Below are 21,050 nucleotides of genomic sequence, written 5' to 3' on the forward strand. Positions count from 1 at the left end.
AAATCTTAACGATTTCGTATTTAATCAATATAGATTGATTTAGAATTTGATTAAAATATAATAATAAATAATATTAAAATGTTGTACTTTTTTTTTGAACCTTTACAAGTGTTGCTTTTGTTATCATTTCTCCGTCTATCAAACATTAAAGTCTCTGCAATTTCGTATCTTTCGACCAACTATAGTCGTTTGACGTGACTGTTAATATGTTCATGTGATCATTAACTAAATCTACCATCTGACATCTAGATTTATTTTCCTTGTTAACTTACAAATAGTCATCATCACTTTAGATCTGACACCAATACTAAAGACGTATATAAATAGTCATGCAAAGCTAAAGAAGGGATATGACACTCTCTATTATCTTCTTCATCTGTTTATTTTCTTTTTCCCCTTCACATAACAATTATATGCAGCTCTTCGTCCAAATCAAAAAAAGTGAATCTCAAAAAATCACAACTCTATTTTTCCGCTCAACAATTGATGTGATGAGCATAGAGCATCTCTCAATAAAAAAGAATCAGTCAAGATGAATCCCAAGAACAAAATAATGAGTCTTACCTCTCATATTCTTCCCAAAATCTCCTTGATGTGTCTGGTTTTTCGACCAACAACAACAAATTGTGTACAACCTGGCGTACTACCAATCTTATCACAATACAAATGACCAAACCGGTTGACATTACCCCATAAGTAACACCAGCAACCCATAGACACGAATAACCAAAACATCCTACAAGTTTATAACTTGCAGAACGAATTGTGAAGTCTGAATGCACAGTTCCAAGCCTCACAGGTGCCGCAACTATAGTTGCAGCAACAAAACTAAAAACAGTACAAGTTAATCCAGAAAACTTTTAAAGAGCTATTGATCTCCCAACGTTAAAGAAGTAGGCAACGATGGGAGGAAAAAGATGGAACCTTCAATACCAAATAGAGTTGTCAACAAGAACAGGTTGCTGCTAGTCTGAGTACTTCAGATGATAGAGTTCTCCCCCTAGGGTCTGACCAAAGGAGGTAAAACATCGCATATCAGGATGTTGACACTAGAGAACAATAATGGAGAAGAATAGAAATCATGCAAAGGCATATTGAGGATCTTTAGGCTTCAAATAGCTCTAGAGGAGATTGGGCTACAGAAGAGCAAAGTCATCTAATGCCCTCTCATGCTAGCAACGTCCGACCTTTCGCACTTTAATGGGCTGTTTAAGCGCTGAATGATTCAGAGGCTCTGAATGAATTAACTCTGAATATGATATGTTGTTTGATAATGGCTTTGAATCATTCAGAATGTACTTCTGTGCTGAAACAGTCAGCACTAAATCATTCAGAGGTGCGAAACAAACGTGCTGAATGCTGAACGATTCAGCATTCAACGCTGAATGATTTCATTAAGAGACAAACAAATAGCCCCTAAGTTTCCCAAAAAGACTTATGATGGGACTAGAGACCTCATTGAGCACGTGTCCTAGTATAAAAACTATATGGATATTATGGGGCCTTCGAAAAGCTGAAATGTAAAGTCTTCTTGACTACTCTGTGAAGGCGAGCCAAGAATTGATACAACTCCTTGTCAGCCGAAACTATGGGGGAATTCAAACAATTGACTCATATGTTCGTTGGGTAGTTTTTAGCCAACAGAGTCATCATTCGCTCAAAGGTCAGCATGTTTAGTGTGGCCCAGAGACTTGGTGAGCTTTTAAGGGACTATACGAGGAGATTCTCTTCAGCTACCCACAACATTCATGACCTTTCGAATAATTAAGTAGTCTTCGTGTACATCTACGGACTTTGGCACGAGCCTTTGAAGTGTGCCTTGATAGACAGTGGGCAAACAAAGTTCAACCAAACGTATGAGGTAGCCAGCATGTATGTCGATGTAGAGGAAATGAGATCTATAGCTATTAATGGCCAGAGTTCAACTCCCCCGCAATCTACCTCGTAGAGCCAACGAACTATGAGGTATCAAGGACCTCCGTCAAGGTTCCATGAGTCCTAATGGATGTTACTACAATGGATGTTCATTACCATAATGTTACTATATCACCTAAAGTAGCTTCGAAAAGCTTCAACAAAGACACAATGAGGGAACTTTCTCAGACATACAAGGAATTGCACCTTGATAATAGACGTCTAGCCTATGATGACAGGAAGAGCTCTCACAATGACCCTATGAGGGAACTATTTCTTACACATGTATTGTAAAAAACTTCCTTTTAACATATTGGGTAGTAATGAATCATTTCAAATGCATGCAAACTCTGGAGTTCTAGTTCTTCTTGTCTCTTCAAGAACGTTAAAATTCTTTGTATGTACATATAGAGTTGAGATGCATCCATCCATTCTATAGTTTTTCTCTAGAGAGCCTCAAGATTTCTCCACTTATTCTATGATGCTTCTCTGAGGGGATCGAGATGTCTCCTCTCTGGCCAAGAGGATTAAGATACATTCGCTCTACTCTAACTAAAAGAATTTCTCTATTGTTCCTTCACCGTCTAGCTAAGAGAGTTGAGATGTCATTGTTATACATATATAACGTGGAGATGCCTCAATCCATTTTCTATAGTGTTTTTCCAAAGAGCATCAAGATGTCTATGTTCATTATGTAGTGTCTCTACAAAGGTATATAGTTGCCTCTATCCAACCTTACAGAATTCACCTAGGGTCGATTTACCTTCTCTCCAGCAATAGGATTTTCTCCATTGTGTTTTAAATAGCATCGATATATCTTTTCCATAGCGAGGGGAAATCCCACATTACTTTTACCAAGGCGGAGATGTTTTCGTCCATTCTACGATGTTTATCTAAATATCATCAAGATGTCTCCGCTCATTCTGGAGTGCTTCTCTAAGGATATTGAGTTGCCTCATCTCTAGTCAAAAGTGTTGAGATACCTTCGCTCCATTCTAACTAAAGGAATTTCCTCGTTGTTTCATCATAATCTAGATAAAGAGAGTCTAGATGCATTCGCTCTAGCAATATGAGTCTTTTTATTTCTGCTCACAAAGTGTTGAAATGCCTCCATCCTTTTTTACAACGTTTCTTTAGAGAACGTCAAGATGTCTTCGCTTATCTTATAGTGATCTCTTAAGGAATTCTTAAAAGAGTGTTGAGATGCCTTTGGTTCAACGATAGGAATTTCTACATTGCTTTTATGAGTGTTAAGATGTCTTTGTCTTAGTATGGGAATCCTTATTACTTCTACAAAGGTAAAGATATTTTCGCACATTCTGCGGACTTCGTTTGTGAGTCACACCTTTACTGCCATTCTTCCGCCTATTGAATCCTAAAACTTCTGGAGTTTCATATCCTCTGGCTAACTAAAATCCTTTGACGTGACCGCAAGAAGACTCATATGATCTACCAGCTAAATCTACTACCTTATTTGCCTATAAATAGCCATCATCAACTTAGGTCTAATACCAACACTAAGGGTATGTGTATATATGACCGTGCAATAATGAAGAAAGGAGGTGACACTCTCTTTATCATCTTTTTTAGGTCATCTCCTCCACTGAACTATCCTCTTCAGCTCTCCATACAAATAAGAAGGGGTGAGCCATCAAGAACTACCACAATCTCATTTCTTCCTCCAACAAAAAATAAATGTAATTATTATTTTAAAAGTAAACTATTTATTTGATCACTCCTCTATTCTTATATTCCTGTTTTGGTCATTTAAATATTTTTTTTAAAACCATATTTAATATTACTTTTTTTTCTATTGTGATCACATATTAAAAAATTAACGAAAACATCGATGTGATATTTTTTAATTTTTAAAATTTCTAAATATTTTTTCTTTCATTGTTAGTAACCTAATGGCATTTTTAATTGATTTTATTCAACCCATAAAATAAAATCAAAGAAAATTTCATTTATTGGGATAGAGATTCAAACCTTAACCCTTTGAAAGAGGGTTATGCACCTAATCATTAGACTAAGCATGTTACTTGTATTAGTTTCACCAAAACATATATTTAACTATACTAAATTATCACCATAATATATATATTTGAATTTGAGATTTGAACCTAAGACATTTCACAAAATTATCCAAAAGCTTAGACATCAAGCTAAGCTAAGAATTTATTTTTATTGCACCAAATTTATTATTTAACTTACACGATTGTTAAATTAAATATTTAAATAAATTTTCCACTTAAAATAAGAAAATAACTAATTATATTTTTATAAGATTAACATTAAATCATTCTAAAAAAAGTAAATTTATATTATTTATTTATAATAAAATATCAATTTTAAGTTATTTAAAAGAATAAATAAAAAATCATGTTACATCATAAATAATCTAAAATTTATATTTATCTAAAATTATTCAATCTTTAATTTAAGAGTTATATAAGTTATGTTATAATTTTGATTAAACATAAATAAATTCTTAGCCTAGCTTGGTGGTTAAGCATTTGGATAATTTTGTGAAATATCTTATATTTGAATCTCAAATTCAAAAAAAAATCATTTATTTAATAGTGATACTTTAGTATAAGTTTTTTTAGGAGTAATTTGATGAAATTAACACAAATAACTTGCGGGCTAGGCACCTGACCCCTTCTAAGGAAGTTCTGATTTTGAAAAAAAAAAGGATAAATGGTCAGTATAACCCGAACCTGACAGGAAATCCGAAACCCGATCAAGTTCGGATCGGGTCGGGTATCGAAGATTTTTTTCGGAGATTTTTTCGGATCGGGTTCAGGGTAAGATATCCCCAACCCGATTATATATATATATATTATATTTTATATTTTTATATTAATTATATATAATATTTTATATTTTTATATTAATTATATATAAAATATTTTCGAGTTCAAGTTCGTGTATAATTTTTCGGTCGGGTTCGAGGACGGGCAAAAAAAAATCCCCGACGGGACGCCCCGATAAAAAACCCGTCGGGGATCGGGTCGGGGTCGGGGATTCATTTCGGGTTCAAGGACGGGACGAGCAAAACCCGCCCCGTTGCCATTCCTAATAAATGGATGACCAAATAAATAATTTGCCCTATTTCTAATTTAAAAATAATGATCTATACAATTCGATTTGATCAAATGTAACATAATATTTTAATCTAATAATAATCAATTCAAGAATGCAATAATATATTTAGCATATAAGGATCACTATACTACGTTAAAATAATATCTTTAGTCATTGAAATTTTAAGCTGCAAGCATTTGTCAAATTTCAAAGCAATCACTGCAAGCTTTAAGTTGTTTAATTTCTATACATAGACACAAAAACAGTTTTGAAACATACAGTAATACATTTATTCCCCAGCTTCTTAAGTAGCTATTTATCAAGATGCCCTGTAACAGTTCCAGCTTCTAACATCGATAAAGACCTTTCATGCCTTCTCCGAGGCACCGCTTTCTGCATAAATGATCAAGTATTAATCATTCCTTTACTTCGTCTGCTTTCGTTAAAATCACGAAAACAGAAATAGAGCAAAGACAAAAGTAAACCTATATCCTGTAACCAAATAAACAAGAGCACAAACTACTTTTCATCTTAATTTGGACAGGAAGTAGAGAAAGTTATCTATGATCTCAAAATTTATGCACATTAATGAATAGAAAATCCACGCACCTTCACCAAGCAGTTGTTCGAACCGAGCAGCAATGTGTTTCCCATATGTATATTTCTTCAGAGCATTGAGATGAACTCTTACCCCATCCAGCAATAGTTGCCGTTGTCTGTCATTGCTTACTTGAAGAACCTTCTGAACAACATAATTCGCGAATTGGTCCTTCATCATAGTCTACCATAGAAAAGTCGGAACAAAAGTTCGTGAGCTTCAGTTCGTAATATAATACGTTTGAAAGTTGAAAAAACACCAGAAAACTAGCAACATTCCCTAAATCTTCATGCTCGATAAGGCGTCGTAATCTCTATAGTAGGTCCATAAAGATTTACATAAGGGACAAACCAAAGGAAAAGAAAGTAAAGATGTTGGCTTCCAAGAGTAGTACATTTTTACTTAGGTCAAAGAGAACTATGACAGTAGAAAAGGACAAAGGTATTCAACATAAACAGTCATCCTCCATCGATGATTCATAATCGAAGCATTGCATTATAACACCAAATACAATTGTAAAAAGTTCTGGGAAAAACAAAGAACAGAAATTATTTATTGTTTGAGGGTTTGACAACCTGCACCAGAAGAGAGCTCAATCTAAAAGCACACTGCAGTTTATCGATCCCCGAGGAAAGTAAGAATGTAGTGTTACAGAAAACAAGGGGAAAAACAAATACAAACTGCTTTAACTGGCTATTATTTTCATCCCTGCACAATCTGGTTCAATTCGTACCCAGTTATTCATTTAATGTTTCATAAGATATCAGTTAGATCTTCAAGATTATATAAAGGTGGAAGCACTAAGGTTTAAAATGAACAAAGAAAATGGATAAAATTGGAAAAACTCGAGAGAAACTAATTATCGAGCAGTTGAAAGAAAAAATCAAATAAGAAAAGAGTTGTAGATCTTGCCGAGCAGTGAAGCTAAGAGCATAGTTGGTTGTGATAAATGTTTTTTACACTACTCACCAATAAAGAATCATTTTCATCAGATTGTCCGATGATCTCCTCAACCAAACACTCTTGTTCAGCACTATCGCCATACTCCAAACACTTCTCAACAACATTTGACGCATATTTATGTTGACTCAATTGTACAATTTTCCCAGCCAACTTGCTAATAGTGCGGCTTCGTTCATGCGGCTTTCCCCTCTCCAAAATATGCTATGAATAGTAAAATGCAACAGAAAGTTAATCAGTCAAGAGATCAGAAACTAAGGTAAGTGAAAAAGTACAAAAGAAAAATAGTTAGGAACCAACGAAGAGGTATTGATTTTATCGAGTTTTCCTATAGTCAATATTATTGGAGGATAGATTTCCACTACCACCAACTTCCACAGAATATAACTACCAATATACGAGCCATCAAAAAATGGAAACGGGTTCGAGCACCAGCGACTACAAGGGTGATTGATCGTTCATTGTCAAATGGTTGAGAGTATTTAGAACAGATACTACTTAGTAATCACCTTTAGCTTAATCAAAAAAAGGTGAAAAAGGATTTCTTTTTCTTTTCATTTTTTCTTTCTTTGAAGTGAAAAAGGAATAGAAAGCAGTAACAGATCTGTCAAGCACCTACATTGCTCCAACTCTCTTTTTGAAATACCGTGCCCGACACCTGAATTAGACACATATCCAGAAATGGGTATAGAGACATGACCCTCCTACATAGAAAAACCTAGAGAAAATTGAATATACCAGAGTCGAACAAATACTCATTTCAAACACACCCTAGTCCGAGTAACATGGTCATTTGCATTCACTAGACAGCAGGTCAACAAATTGGCAAAACAAATAAGTTGCCCTAGGCGCCCACTAAAGACAATTCTCAATTTTGAGATGCAAATACAGCATTAATAGGAAGTATCCAATCAGCCGTCAATAAATTGACAATCAGAAATTAAAAGTGAACCTGCGTAACATAGTTTCCATACTGATCTTGAGAAAGGTCATAAGCAGCATCCAAAATTTCATCAATGATGCATTGGCTTTGCAGTTCGTTTGAACAATGCTCCAAAATTCTCTATCATAAATTCAAAAGAATAGCAAATGATAAGAACATGACATAAAAGGTATTTAAAATAAGACTATGTTCAGCCAAAGTCTTGAAAAACAAACAAAATGTAATTTTACCTGAATGACACGGCAACCATAGGGATGAGTAGAAAGTGTTGCAACTTGACCACGAAAAGCCGAAATAACAAAACCAATTCTATCTATAGGGATACACTCTATACACTTCTGTATCACGTGATTCCCATTTTGGTCACGCACACATTTCATAACATGATCGTCAAGCTCCTCAACAAGTCGTATTTTCTGATCAAGTTCAATCACTTCTAATGCCTGGAAAATATTGAAAAAATGACTGTCAGAAAACTGAACTAAACTGATGAACATGTGCTTTGTCATCATCCACAACTGAAACCCATTTTTCAGGGGGAAACAATAGGAAAAGGGCGTTAACCATTTCTTTATAACCCTCATCCCCAAGAAGGATAATTTGGCTAGTGTGGAAGACTACAGGCCTATTAGTTTGGTCGGAGGACTTTACAAGATTTTGTCCAAGGTGTTGTCGAGAAGGTTAAGGGTGTGCATCGATTCGATAATTGGAACTTCTCAATTTGCTTTTATTCCAGGAAGGCAAATATTAGACTGTTCGCTGATTGCAAACGAAGGAATCGAAAATTGGAGGAAGAAAAGTCGAAAAGGTATTGTTTTTAAGGTTGATTTCAAAAGAGCTTATGATTCGGTAAATTGGAATTTTTTGTTGAAAACAATGGAATATATGGGTTTCAGATAAAGGTGGTGTTCTTGGATAAAATCTTGTATATCTTCGGCATCTATCTCTGTTCTAGTGAACGAGTCTCCTTCGGATCCTTTGGAGGAGTTTTCGATTGCTAGAGGTCTTCGTCAAGGTTGTTCATTGTCTCCGTTGCTATTCAATTTGGTTGGAGAGGTGTTGAGTTTAATGCTGACTAAGGCGGTTAATGTTGGGCTTTCTAGGGGTTTCGAGATTGGCGACTCGGATAATTCCTTTATGCTGTTACATTTACAGTTTGCTGAAGACTTTGTCATTTTCTGTAATGGAGAGGGTGGGGAATTAAAGATTGTGTTTAGGGTTCTCTTCTTGTTTGAGTTGACGTCTGGGATGAAATTATTTCTAGGGGTTTCGAGATTGGCGACTCGGATAATTCCTTTATGCTGTTACATTTACAGTTTGCTGAAGACTTTGTCATTTTCTGTAATGGAGAGGTGGGGAATTAAAGATTGTGTTTAGGGTTCTCTTCTTGTTTGAGTTGACGTCTGGGATGAAATTAAACTTGTCAAAAAGCAGAATTTTTGGTATTAATGCGAAAGCTATTGTTTTGAAAGAGTGGTGTAACCCGATTGGTTGTTCAGTGGGTTCTCTTCCGTCAAACTATTTAGGGCTACCCCTTGGAGCGAGGAAGAGTTTGTTGGCTCTATGGGAACCGGTTATTCAGAGGTTTTATAAGAAGCTCTGGGGTTGGAAAGCAGCTTCCCGTTCTCTTGCGGGGAGGGTGGTATTGATTAAATCGGTTTTATGTTCACTACCTATTTATTTTTTTGTCTATTTTCAGGTTTCCATCTTGTGTCCTATCAAGGCTGAATTCAATTATGACGAAATTTTAATGGGGAGATTCGAATGATAAGAGAAAGATTCATTGGGTCAATTGGTCGTCTGTTTGTAAGCCTAAGGAGCGAGGCGGTTTAGGGATTACTGATCTTAATTTGTTGAATAGAGCGCTCTTGGGTAAATGGTCGTGGAGATTTGTAAGCGAATCTAGTTCGTGGTGGAAAAGGGTGATTTGCTGCAAGAACGATGTGGATCCGAGGGCAATTTTAGTCGAGAGATGAGGTTTTTGTAAAGCTTCTTGGATTTGGAAACGGGTGGTTAAAAGGTCCTTGGCTAAGGATGATTTTGAGGATTGTATCAGAAAGCATTTTCGTTTAAAAGTGGATAAAGGGGATGATATACTCTTTTGGCATGATGTTTGGGTAGGGAGCGTGCCTTTAAAAGACCGATATCCAAGGATGTATGCTTTTTCGGTTAACAAATGGGGAAGAAATTCTTATTTCAGAAAACAAAGGCAGGCAGGATGGTTTTGGGACATCCAGGTGAGGAGAAACCTTGCGGAGTAAGAGTTGGAGCTTTGTCTCGAATTAAATTCTATTCTCTACAAGTTTTATGTTGATGCTTCATTGGAAGACACTTTGTGTGGATAGGAAATGGAGAAGGCGTTTATTCCATTAAATCTTGTTTAAAATTATTAAATGAGAAAGAGAATGTGGAGCTAGATTGGTCAAATCTTGTATGGCTTGGGGGGGCCCTCCTCGGGTGGAAGTTTTTGTCTGGTAAGTTTTGCGTATGAAGGTAGGAGTTAAAGTTGAGCTGCTAAAACGTAGAGTCCCCGGGATCGTGAGCAACCTTTGCCCCCTATACGGTTTCTCATTTGTTTGTGGCTTGCTCGATAGTTTGGAAATTATGGTCCATTTTTTTGAAGATGTAGGAAGTCCCTTTTACTGCTCCATAAAGTTCGGCTACTCTAGTTTCAGTTTGGATGCTACTAGTGCCTCAAAAAATTGGGTGTTTATTCCAAGAGCGATTTTATGGTCGGACTGAAAGTATAGGAATGAGATAATTTTTAAAGGTAGGAAGCTAGACAACACACTATTGCTTTTCTTAACAAGATACATATTGGTTTCTTGGTTCTTGGCGAAATTTCCTGCTATCCCAATTCTTTTCGATTGTCTTGTGGGTAATCCTACTTTAGCTGATTCATGGGTGTGTTGTAATAAAACTCGCGCTAGCTCGGTGTCTTGGTGCCCTCCTCCTAAGGGTTTCTTCAAGATAAATGTAGATGGAGCTGTGGATAAGTTTCGGGCTAAAGGGAGAATAGGTAGTTTACTAAGGGATGAAGATGGTTCAGTGTTGGGGACATTTTCTGAAAGTGTTGGTTTGTGCCCTCCAATTTTGGCCGAACTGTTGGCTATAAAAGCAAGTATATTATTCTTCATGAATTCGAATTGGAACTCAAGGGGAAGACTTTTTTTTGGAGAGTGATTGCAACAAAGCGTTAGATTGGATCAAGATTCGGGTTCTTGTCCTGCTTTATTTAGTTCGCTAGTGAAGGAAATTGGGTCTTTGGTAGTAGATAGGAATGTCATTGTAAGACATGTCAGTAGAGTTGTGAATTGTGAAGCAGATGAATTAGCTAAGATAGGAATTGGATGAGTTTGTGTTTTTTTTTTGGGTTTTTCTAGGAGGTTTCTTCGTATGTAAGTTGTTGTAACGGTCATTTTGTATTGATTTTCTTGGTTGGTAATAAATTTTTGAGGCACTCTTTTCCTCCTTCCAATGTCCGTCTAGATACCTTAGTGTTTTGACGGTTATGAAGGGGGGTTTAACGAGGACTCCCTTTCTTATAAAAAAAACAACAACTGAAACCCATTCTAAAATACACTTTGAGATGACAGACTATTTATTATTTTTATACACTTCAAGTGATGCTCAACTATTTTATGACCCCAAGGCCAAAGATAAGCTAGGATGCATCAAATAAGTAGTAACCAATGAGTCGGTTGAAGACTCTGTCTGCCCTATGTGCAGGAAGTACAATGAGTCGGTCTCTCATTTGTTTCTTCACTGTGAAGTGGTATGGGTTTTGTGGCCTAAGTTTTTAAAGTTATGGAATGTTTTCTTTGTGGTTCCTGGTTCGTTGATGGATTTCTTAATTGCCTGGGATGACCTAGTGTCGCGATCTCATATATGGAAGTTTATTTCAAGAGCAGTGTTGTGGTTTGTTTGGAAATGTAGGAATGAGGTGATTTTTCAGAATGGAAAGGTAGATTCATCGTTGTTGTTCTTCATTTCACGTTTCAGAACTGTTTCTTGGTTTGAAACTTCAGTTAAGGATGTTCATTTTCATTTCGATTCCTTGATGGGGGATTTAAAACTAGCAGATCAACATATCAATCTGAATAAGAGGTATCTTCCTTCTTCTAGGTGGAGTCCTCCTCCGGAAGGGTTTTTAAAAGTAAATGTAGATGGTGCAATGGTCAAAGGTTGGGATAAGGGTGGAATAGGTGGCTTGATTAGGGATGGCAGTGGGTTGGTGCTTGGGTCATTTTCAGAGAAGGTAGGGGAGGTCCTCCCTTACTCGCAGAGCTTTTGGCGATCAATAGAGGGTTGATTCTTATTGAGGAAGTTGAAGCTGATTTCTGTTCAAATCAGAGGATCATTTTGGAATCGGATTCTTCTAATGCTCTGAAGTGGATTAATAATCCGAACCTTAGTACTACTTTGTTTCAATCCTTGGTAAGGGATATAGCTTCTACTGTGGAGAGGAAGGGTATTATCACAAGGCTCATCTCGAGAACAGCAAATTGGGAAGCAGATGAATTAGCCAAAGCTGGTATAGGCTGATTTTTAGGTTTGTGTAATGGTTAAGGTGTTATGCCTTGGTTGTTCTTATTTAGGGAATATTAGGGTGTGTTATGTTTTCAGAATTATGGTTTTCTGTTTTGTAAGAAGTTGTTAGCTGTTGAGGTGTGGAGGTGTATTATTGTTCTAATTAATAAAAGTCAGAGGCACTCTTTTCCTCCTTCCAATGTCCTTCATGTTATGTTTGTAACATGTAGGATAAGAAGGGGTTTTTTAATGAGGCCTTATTTTATCAAAAAAAAAAACCAATCTCCGCATACGTGACCATATCTAGCGTCCACTGAAATATTCAAACTCAACCACTGCAAACATCATATTTTTAAAATGGTCCACATACCTTCTGTATCACACGACAACCATACATTTGCAGACTAAAGTTTAACATATTTCCAACCAGTTGATCAGCAAGTTCATTCCGCTGCTCGGGACTTCCATGCTCAAAAAACTGCAACACAGCAACACGATTAGGCCCTCCAAAAATATGTTATCCAAATTGTTTACAATTCCCATCAAAAGTAAATTACTTGAAGCATTCATAAACAACATAAAATCATACCTTTTGAATAACATAATTACCAAAAACATCGGTCATTAATCTTGAAGCATGTGGAAGGACTTCTTTGTAAACAGACTCCTTGTCCTCAACACAGCAATGCTCCAGCTTCTGTTGGATAAATCGACTCCCATGTTGATCAACACTGAAGTCAAACAGGTTTTAAATTATTTTTTCAACTGGAGATAATAATCACAGTATAAATAGAGAATGAAAACAAACTTGATAGAGAAAACTGCCTGAATTCAACTATACGCCCAGATATATCAGAGAGCTCAAATTTCCGGGAATTGCTGGATTTAAGTTCTTCGAGAAAAGAATGCCTTTTGAAGTCCTCAAAGCTGTTGATTCTCTGTCCTTGCCAACCAGAATATGGTCCAGCTTTTGGAGGAAACCTAATTTCATTTCTATGACCTAGAGGAGTCATTCCACCTGCTGGTGATGATGGCATCAGTGGACTGGCAAGAGGTGATGTTGGGTATTGGGAAATAACACCCATGCTTTGGTGACCTCCATAATAGCCACCACCAATATTTCCAACTTTTCCGGGACTTGGAATGCTTAGCCTCTCATTAATTAAAGGATCAAGTTTTGGATCACTAATATAAGCAGTACCACTTGCCTCTTTCGGCACAAAAGGATCAACTTGTCCCCCAGAAACACCAGTTGATGCCAAATGACCATGCTGAGCAGAAGCACCATATATGTTGCTAAAAGAATGTTGGAGGTATTGCATATGAAGTGGATCAACTAAGGAAGGTGGAAGCACTAAGCCGTGGTGCCCATAAAAGTGGGCAAGATGCTGCAAATCACTTGTATTTGGAGTGTTTCCCCCAATTGAAGCACCATAAGTTTGATTATTGAAGCTTGGACCAGATGCAGTAGAATCAAATGGCAAAGAAACAGCAGTATGAGAAGGATATCCTCCCATAAATGGGGGAAGAAATGCAGGATTCATGGGGTATCCGCTGGTATTGTATTGTGGAGCATATAGACCAGATGGCTGAATATTGGCATACAGCGGATTCCCGGAAGTCATATATGGTGCTGCCGTTGCATATATGGGGGGTGTGAGTCCAGAAGAATGCAATAATGGTTGTGACCCCATAGAAGAGAACTTGGGATGGCTATACATATGGCTCAATCCTTGAGAAATGGCCTGTGCTGCAAATCCTTGGGCTTGCTGTGCAGAAGCTAGTTGAATGGATGAATAATACTCTCGTGGCATATTCTTTCCATGAGATTGTTCTGCTCTTGTTTTTTTCTCATTTTTGAAGTGGAAAGTACAACCGACTGTGGAACATCAGCATCCGGCCTAGCATCTTTCAAGTTTGTATCATCTTTCAAAGATACTGATAATCTCCCTGCCTGTTCAGGACATTGTGAGCTCTGAATAGAGGTCACTGAAGAATCCTTGTGGGGTATCAAACTGGTAGCATGAGCATCTAGGGCACTTTTATCCACGCATACATCAGCAGAACCTAAAATCAATTCTGGTACTTTTGAAGAAGTATTGATGGAAGAAAAGTTTGATGAGATTGCATTAACATCATGATCTATTGGTTCATCTGCTGTTGCGATGCCTGATGAACGTGACAAACTATATACCGGTGAAGGGGTCCGGGGGAAATCTTCCTGCACATTTACCAAGAAAAGAAGCATACCATCAAATATGATGATACAAATAAAAGATTGAAATGAAAAATACTGAATACTAAATCAACACATGCTGATAATGAAAAAGAAACTAACAAACAATACATGTAAAGCACAGTTCGGACAACTTTGTATCAAACATCATAGAAGCATCCATGGCTGCATAAGAGTATATTTATCAGAGGTTGAAGTTTGAATTGATCCTTCAATTTATATTCAACGATTTTAGTTCTCTATCTCAATTCTAATGAATTTACTCCATATACTTTTATTAAAAGCAAATTTACAGATAATTGCTGACAACATTAAGATATTACCTTTAAACTTATATGGTTTGCCGTTCTGGTAATAACCTGCAGGATTAATTTTTTTCGTTACACTGTACTTATTAGTCTATAAAGATCATATTTTCTTTTAATAAAATCATGAATAATTATTTGATTAACTCAAACAAAAAACAGTTTTCTATTAAAAACTGATGGGTGCCGTGGAGCCAAAAAAATTAATGTTTGTATCCCACATAATCAATGAGAAAGCAACACGGCCATGTTTAAGTACAGAATTTTAACACCCTTACGCATTGTCCTTAAGTTGACCTCAAATAAAAATTACAACAGAATGAATTTATTAAAATTGGGGCAGAAGGAAGAAATGAATGTAAGAAACACCCAAGAGGGTGAAAAAAACAAATAAGGCCTGCTAAGATACATTATAGCACTGTACAAGAGATGAGGTGCAGCATTATATAAGAACACACGAGTCATTTAAATGTTTGCGACTTTGTTTTCTTAGATTCTATGCAAATCCACAAGCAAAGATATAATGCTGCATGTAGTTTATTCAGAAATTTGAGAAGGAAATGTGTGGAAAAATGTTTTAAACCAACATCATCCTACAGAGTCTGTCAATTCAAACAAAGATGCAAGTCACATGCATTGAAAGCAAACAAGCACAACAGATGAGACGTCATTTTTGTTTTTAGGATTATTTTATGCCAACTATCTCCAACAACAACAATAAGGATATGAAACTAGATTGATGCCAAAGAAGCAACGGCAGAAGTCTTAGAAGTAGCAGAAGATACATCCACAGTAGCTCCTCGTATTTAATGTTTTTATTGAAATAGAAAACAAAAAGATTAAACCCACGGTCCTTGCTAATTAAGTTCAATATAAGTTCCAATTTAATTCTGATACTTAATGCTAAACCATCAATTTCAGTTTCGTTGAAATAGGTATCATATACCCGTAGTTCTAGTTTACTAAATTTTATGCCTTTTGTTTGATCTCTATCTATGCTACATCGACTCAGGTTTGAATGTCCGATACAGATGTATCTATGGGTTGGACTGGCTAGTTTGTATTGTGGACATGCAGCAATCTAAAATAAACTTGGAAACAGGACATACACATACATATATGGGGGTACTTTATTTTAAAATATTACAAAAATATATTAATAATTTTTGCTACCATTAAAATCAATTATCCTTGAATTCAAATTTTTATAATTAATGTTAATTTTAAATATTAAATACACATGTGTTAGTCACCTTAAATCCTAGATTATAAGATTTGATACAATACACAAGCCCAAAATATAGAAGCATAAAACTCCTTTTTTTTTTCCTTATGGGTCCAGAGAATAATTATTCTTCACTCTCTTTATTTGCATCCTTTTCTTATTTCTTCCTTCCTTTTCCTCACCTCCTACCCCCTTTTCCTCACCTCTCTTTTCTCTCCGAACTCTGTCCACAGCAGCATCAAAAAACCTAGAATTTGGTTGCCATCCTGAAAGCCAATCTCCAACAACTGGCATCAGATTTTCACCGAATTTCACCCACATACTCCCCTTTATCTACTCTTTCCGTTTCTTCAATAACAAAATATAAAACAAAATGCCTAGAACTAGAATCTCCATAGAAGTTACCAGAAGAAAAAAAATCCCATCTCATAGCTCCAAAAATCAAAATTTTATGTATACTAGTCCTCACTATTTGCTCTTCCTCCTCTCCCTTTTGAAGCTTCAAAACAGCCGTTGCTGCTGTAAACCACCACTGTCAACGACATAAGCACCCAACTCTCACAACTGAAAAATGGCAAGTCGAATATGCAGCGCAGGGTCCAACATATATTCCATTACATGTTGCGTCAAGACAGATTATAGCACACAAAAGTGCTGAGAGTTCATTTCATTTAGGTCTCCATAACCAAGATGATCAATTGCGCACACTAGTAGTAGTGCATTGACATCTAAATATTGTATTAGTAGAAGCATGATGGACAAATATTAAGTAAAATGGACTCTCGTCAATATTATGGTACATACTGGAGAGTTAACTCTCACCACCATGTATTCAGAATGGCAGACAATATAATAAAGCAGTAAGTAAATAGAAGAAAAAATGAAAAAAATAATTATAAAAAAGGAAAAAGATAAGAAAGGTTTTATACCTGTATCAGATCAACCAAACTCTTGTGGCGACCAGTGAAAGATGCCAAGTCTTGTTCAAGCAAAGGCCCATTACCATCTTCTTCCCACGTGTCTAAAGCTTGTCTGGGGAATGATCTATCATCCTCAACTTCCTCCTTATGTGTAGCGAGTGAAGTTCGATAAAAAGGTAAGGACCCATTGCCACTATCATCCATGGAAGTTCCTCTCCAGTTATTACCAAAACCACCAATATGGCGCACCAAACGTCGATTTTCATGTGAGATCAGAGGTGGCGGAAGCCTTGGATTTAAGTTGATGTTGGAGCAGTAGTAAGCAAAATAGGCCGGGTGAGATCGCAGTTGCTCCTCGGACTCACACTTGTCAATGACACTGCTCAAACTTGCCAAGCTTGAATTTAGGCTAGAATTCTGTTGAGCCAGAAGGTTGCCAAGAGCTGTAAATGAACCCTCCATGCTTGGTGGAGCACTACCACTTCGATTTGGCACTTTGTCTATTTGATCTTCATGGACTCTTTGCCCTTTCAAAAGCATTCTCAACTCCTCCACTTCCATATCCTTCAATTGCGAACAAAATACTAGAGCATCCTTTGAAGAGTGCCACTTTGTGACCGCACTACTTTCTATCATTTGCATCGGGCTCTCTGTTGCCATGTTCTATGGAGAAAGATCATCTAAAACTTCCTTTTCCTAATAGCAGTAAGATTCACATTATTCTCTTTAAGTGATCTAGCAAGCATAGATGTAATGCATTGTCTATTAATTAAAACTCACTAAACATCAACAACCATTAGCACATATATGAAAGCACCTTTTAACATAAAAGAAAAATAGCATTTTGTGCTTTCGTTCTGTTTCTATATTGGGTAGGGTTATCATATATGTGCAGTCTCCATAACAACATTAGTAAAGCAACATTAGTAAAGCAAGCAAATTTAAGTACTAGGTTAAATCTCGAAATGGGAGTCTCCAGTTCCAAACTACCGGGTTCACCCTTGGGGGTATAAAAATACTGAATATTAAATTTTGCCCTAATATTTGGAAAATAAGCAAATATAACTATTATATTACATTGTCCAAATCATTATTTTCAAGGTATGCACTCCAACAACAAAATCACATCAAACTCAACATTTTTGGGCGTTGTGCATATTATCAAGTGCAAGACTAGTGCACATACAAGCTTTTTCAGTAAGGTGATAGGACAAAAAAGCCTGCTTAATAGAAGTTCTCCCTAATTTATTTTATATTTCTTTTTTCTTTTTCATTAAATGTACCTTACTAGTAAGAAAAGGGATTATATCAAGCTCCCAATTTCTCGATATTTAAGTATTTTTAGTATTCAACAACAAATATCGAACCACAAAAAAAATTGTATGTTTTGTAGATAAACCGCACCACTCATTAGAGCTATGTTACTCAAACTTTGAGTATGAGTGCCAAATAAGGGTATGCATCCGACAAAATTATGGCCAGATTATCATTCTAAATTTTCCCATGTATTTGGAGGATCCTTGGAGGCCATATCCCTATATACATGTGTTATAGACGAGTGTTGAATACAGGCACTTCAATAAAAAAGAAGAACCGAGCAACATAGAGTTTATTGTTATAATAATATTTCTTAAGCTTATATATAATATGCTAAATAAATGCATGCAAATGCATGCAACATACACATACAAAAACCAAACATATATACATATTGCACCTCACTTCACTTAGGCAAGTTCTTTTATTTTTTGCATTGCACTTATTATGTATCTTGTGCTTGAGGCAACATAAGGGTTCTGGCCCCTAGAGCGTGCCTTGTGCCCTTGACAACATCGTTCAAAATATTATACAAACCCGTAAAAATATAAGAAAATAATACCAACCCAAAATGGTTAATAAAATACGAAATAAGATTTTAATCAATCCAATGCTTGTGAGAATTAATCAACCTTTTTCCTAAATTCTGATTCCTGTCAACAACTAACCAATCCAAAAAACTAAACATTTAGAGAATTTTTATTATCTTTCAAATAAACATATTCTTAGAAGGTCATAGTCTCAAGTATGTTGACAATATCACCAAGTTCACAACAATGCCAAACACCATTGTTATAAGACAATTCCCACCAGAAGGGCATCATGCTTAGCAAAGCACATAAGCTAATAAATCTCAAATCATATTCGAAAACAGTGTCAATCTTCTATGTATAAGAGGAAATATGATTAGTTTATATCTTCCTTTGGCATATAGATTCCCCAGATACCAGAAAAGTATTATAGAAAAATTTAGAAGTCAATATCTTGTATGGTATCCGACAAAATGGGTTTATTAGATGCGAGGTATATTTATGGGTCAGCCAGGACTTGAATATAGGGTTAATTTCCACACAAGCAACTATGCATTCCAAAACCAGGAAGACTGAAACTAAAATACAAATATTGATATCTGTAACAAGACAGAAGCACAGACCAATACTAAACCATAAACTGATAAATTAGCCAATCAAGATACGACTTTAATGATATTATGTGATTAGAAAAGATAAAAGAATCAAAGAAAGAAGATGGTACTCAAGAAATAAATAAATAAACAAACAAACCAATTCACACATGCAAAATGGTAAATCCACATTATAATTTATACATAAAATCATTCAACCGGACCAGCTGTTTGGCTCATATAGTTCAGATTCCGGTTCCAAATTATTCCAAAACTCCATACAGGCAAAGCTAACAGCTATCGACCAGTATACATATACAGTAGTGATGAATTTTCATTTCAGACCCTAAGAAAAACTAACAAAAAAATAGTAAATAAATCCAAGAAAAAACAAGTCAACCTTTATCAATAGTCTTAACAATAGCACCCCACAAAGAAACCCGTCTTTCATTAACTAAAAACCTCACAGTTAGACCCATATGCTTAAAGAAACATATCATCCAAGAGCCATATTCAATAAAATTAAACAAAACCCACTGATCTTAAAGCAAAAAAAAAAACTACCTTTTACTCAACAATCAACCCAATCCCAGAAACACTAAACAGCCAAAAACAATACCAACCAGAAATACGAGTTTCCAAACGTTAAAAGACACACCTTGGGAGATTGAAACAACAACTCTTCACCAAATCTGTTGAAGACTTGGTAGACTTATGAAAATGCCAACTAAACCAAAAGCGCAGGCTTTAGCAAAATAGAAGGTTTGTTGCTTCGATTGAGAAAGCAAAATCTTTACTTGCAGAGATTGCCTAAGTTTTATTTAACCCCGAGGGTTTGAAGTTTTAGACTTCCAATTTTTTAAATTTTTTTAATAATAAGAGTAAACTATAAAAATAGTCATCAAACTTTTAGGGAACTTGCATTTTGGTCACTCAACTTTTAAAACTTGCAATTCAGTCATTAAACTTTTAGTTCGTTTTCGGTTAGGTCCATGTCGGTACCTTCCGCTAATTAGAAATGACTGGCATTTAACCCATTAACTTTTCTGACGTGGCAACAATAACTTTTTCTTCATTCTTCCAGGCTAAACTCACGATATAATGCACTCAAAATAAATAATTCACGAAATAACGTTCTCCCAACATTATTTGCTGAAATAGGGCGAAATCAACAGTGTGGCCGTAGGTCGCCATGCCTTCCGGGCGACCTACGACGTGGCTTGCTTCTGTGCATGGGACATGCACAACCCAACCATAGGTCGCCATGCACTCGGGGCGACCAAGGATTCATGCATGGGGAGATCGTGCCATGCACTCGGGGCTCGGTTCATGCATGGGGCACTCGAGTCGACCAAGGATGACCAAGGAACGGTTCATGCATGGGGCACTCGGGGCGACCAAGGATCGGTTCATGCATGGGAAGAATGGGGAGATTGTGCATGTGTAGGTCGCCATGGAGTCTCGGCAAGGTCGCGAGCAGGCGAGCATGCAGCAGGGGATGTCGCCGCGAGTGCATGGCGACCTCCTTGGTCGCCGGGCGTGCATGGCAACCTAGGAGGTCGCTGGGAGTGCATGGCGACCTACGGCCACTGTTGATTTCGCCCTATTTCAACAAATAATATTAGGAGAACGTTATTTTGTGAATTATTTATTTTGAGTGCATTATTTCGTGAGTTTACCCGAGAAAAAGACCCTAATGCAACGAGACTTTCCTCATTCGAGCCACGCAACGTCTCCTCTACCTCTCACACAAACATTAGTGAAAAGACAACCACATGCAAATACATAATTTCTAATCGATGTAATTCTAGTATCTATAGGGTATAGAATGCCAAGGCGACCTCTTAGAGATCGTTTTGAGTACTCAGAGAAAACTCATCCCTACTTTATAA

The 21,050-nt window shown here is 36.5% G+C and overlaps 1 long non-coding RNA gene and 1 pseudogene across 1 annotated transcript; one reads left to right on the top strand and one right to left on the bottom strand.

The window, feature by feature from the left end:
• Nucleotides 1–5,152: 5,152 nt before the first annotated feature.
• Nucleotides 5,153–20,005, bottom strand: LOC120205372 (annotated as a pseudogene).
• LOC120205373 lies at nt 5,436–5,932 on the top strand. Its single transcript, XR_005524024.1, has 3 exons — nt 5,436–5,548; nt 5,598–5,780; nt 5,922–5,932. It is a non-coding gene; the product is annotated as an uncharacterized LOC120205373 (long non-coding RNA).
• Nucleotides 20,006–21,050: the final 1,045 nt, after the last annotated feature.

Source organism: Hibiscus syriacus, unplaced genomic scaffold (assembly GCF_006381635.1).
Source record: "Hibiscus syriacus cultivar Baekdansim isolate YM2019G1 unplaced genomic scaffold, ASM638163v2 tig00012385_pilon, whole genome shotgun sequence".
NCBI lineage: Eukaryota > Viridiplantae > Streptophyta > Magnoliopsida > Malvales > Malvaceae > Hibiscus > Hibiscus syriacus.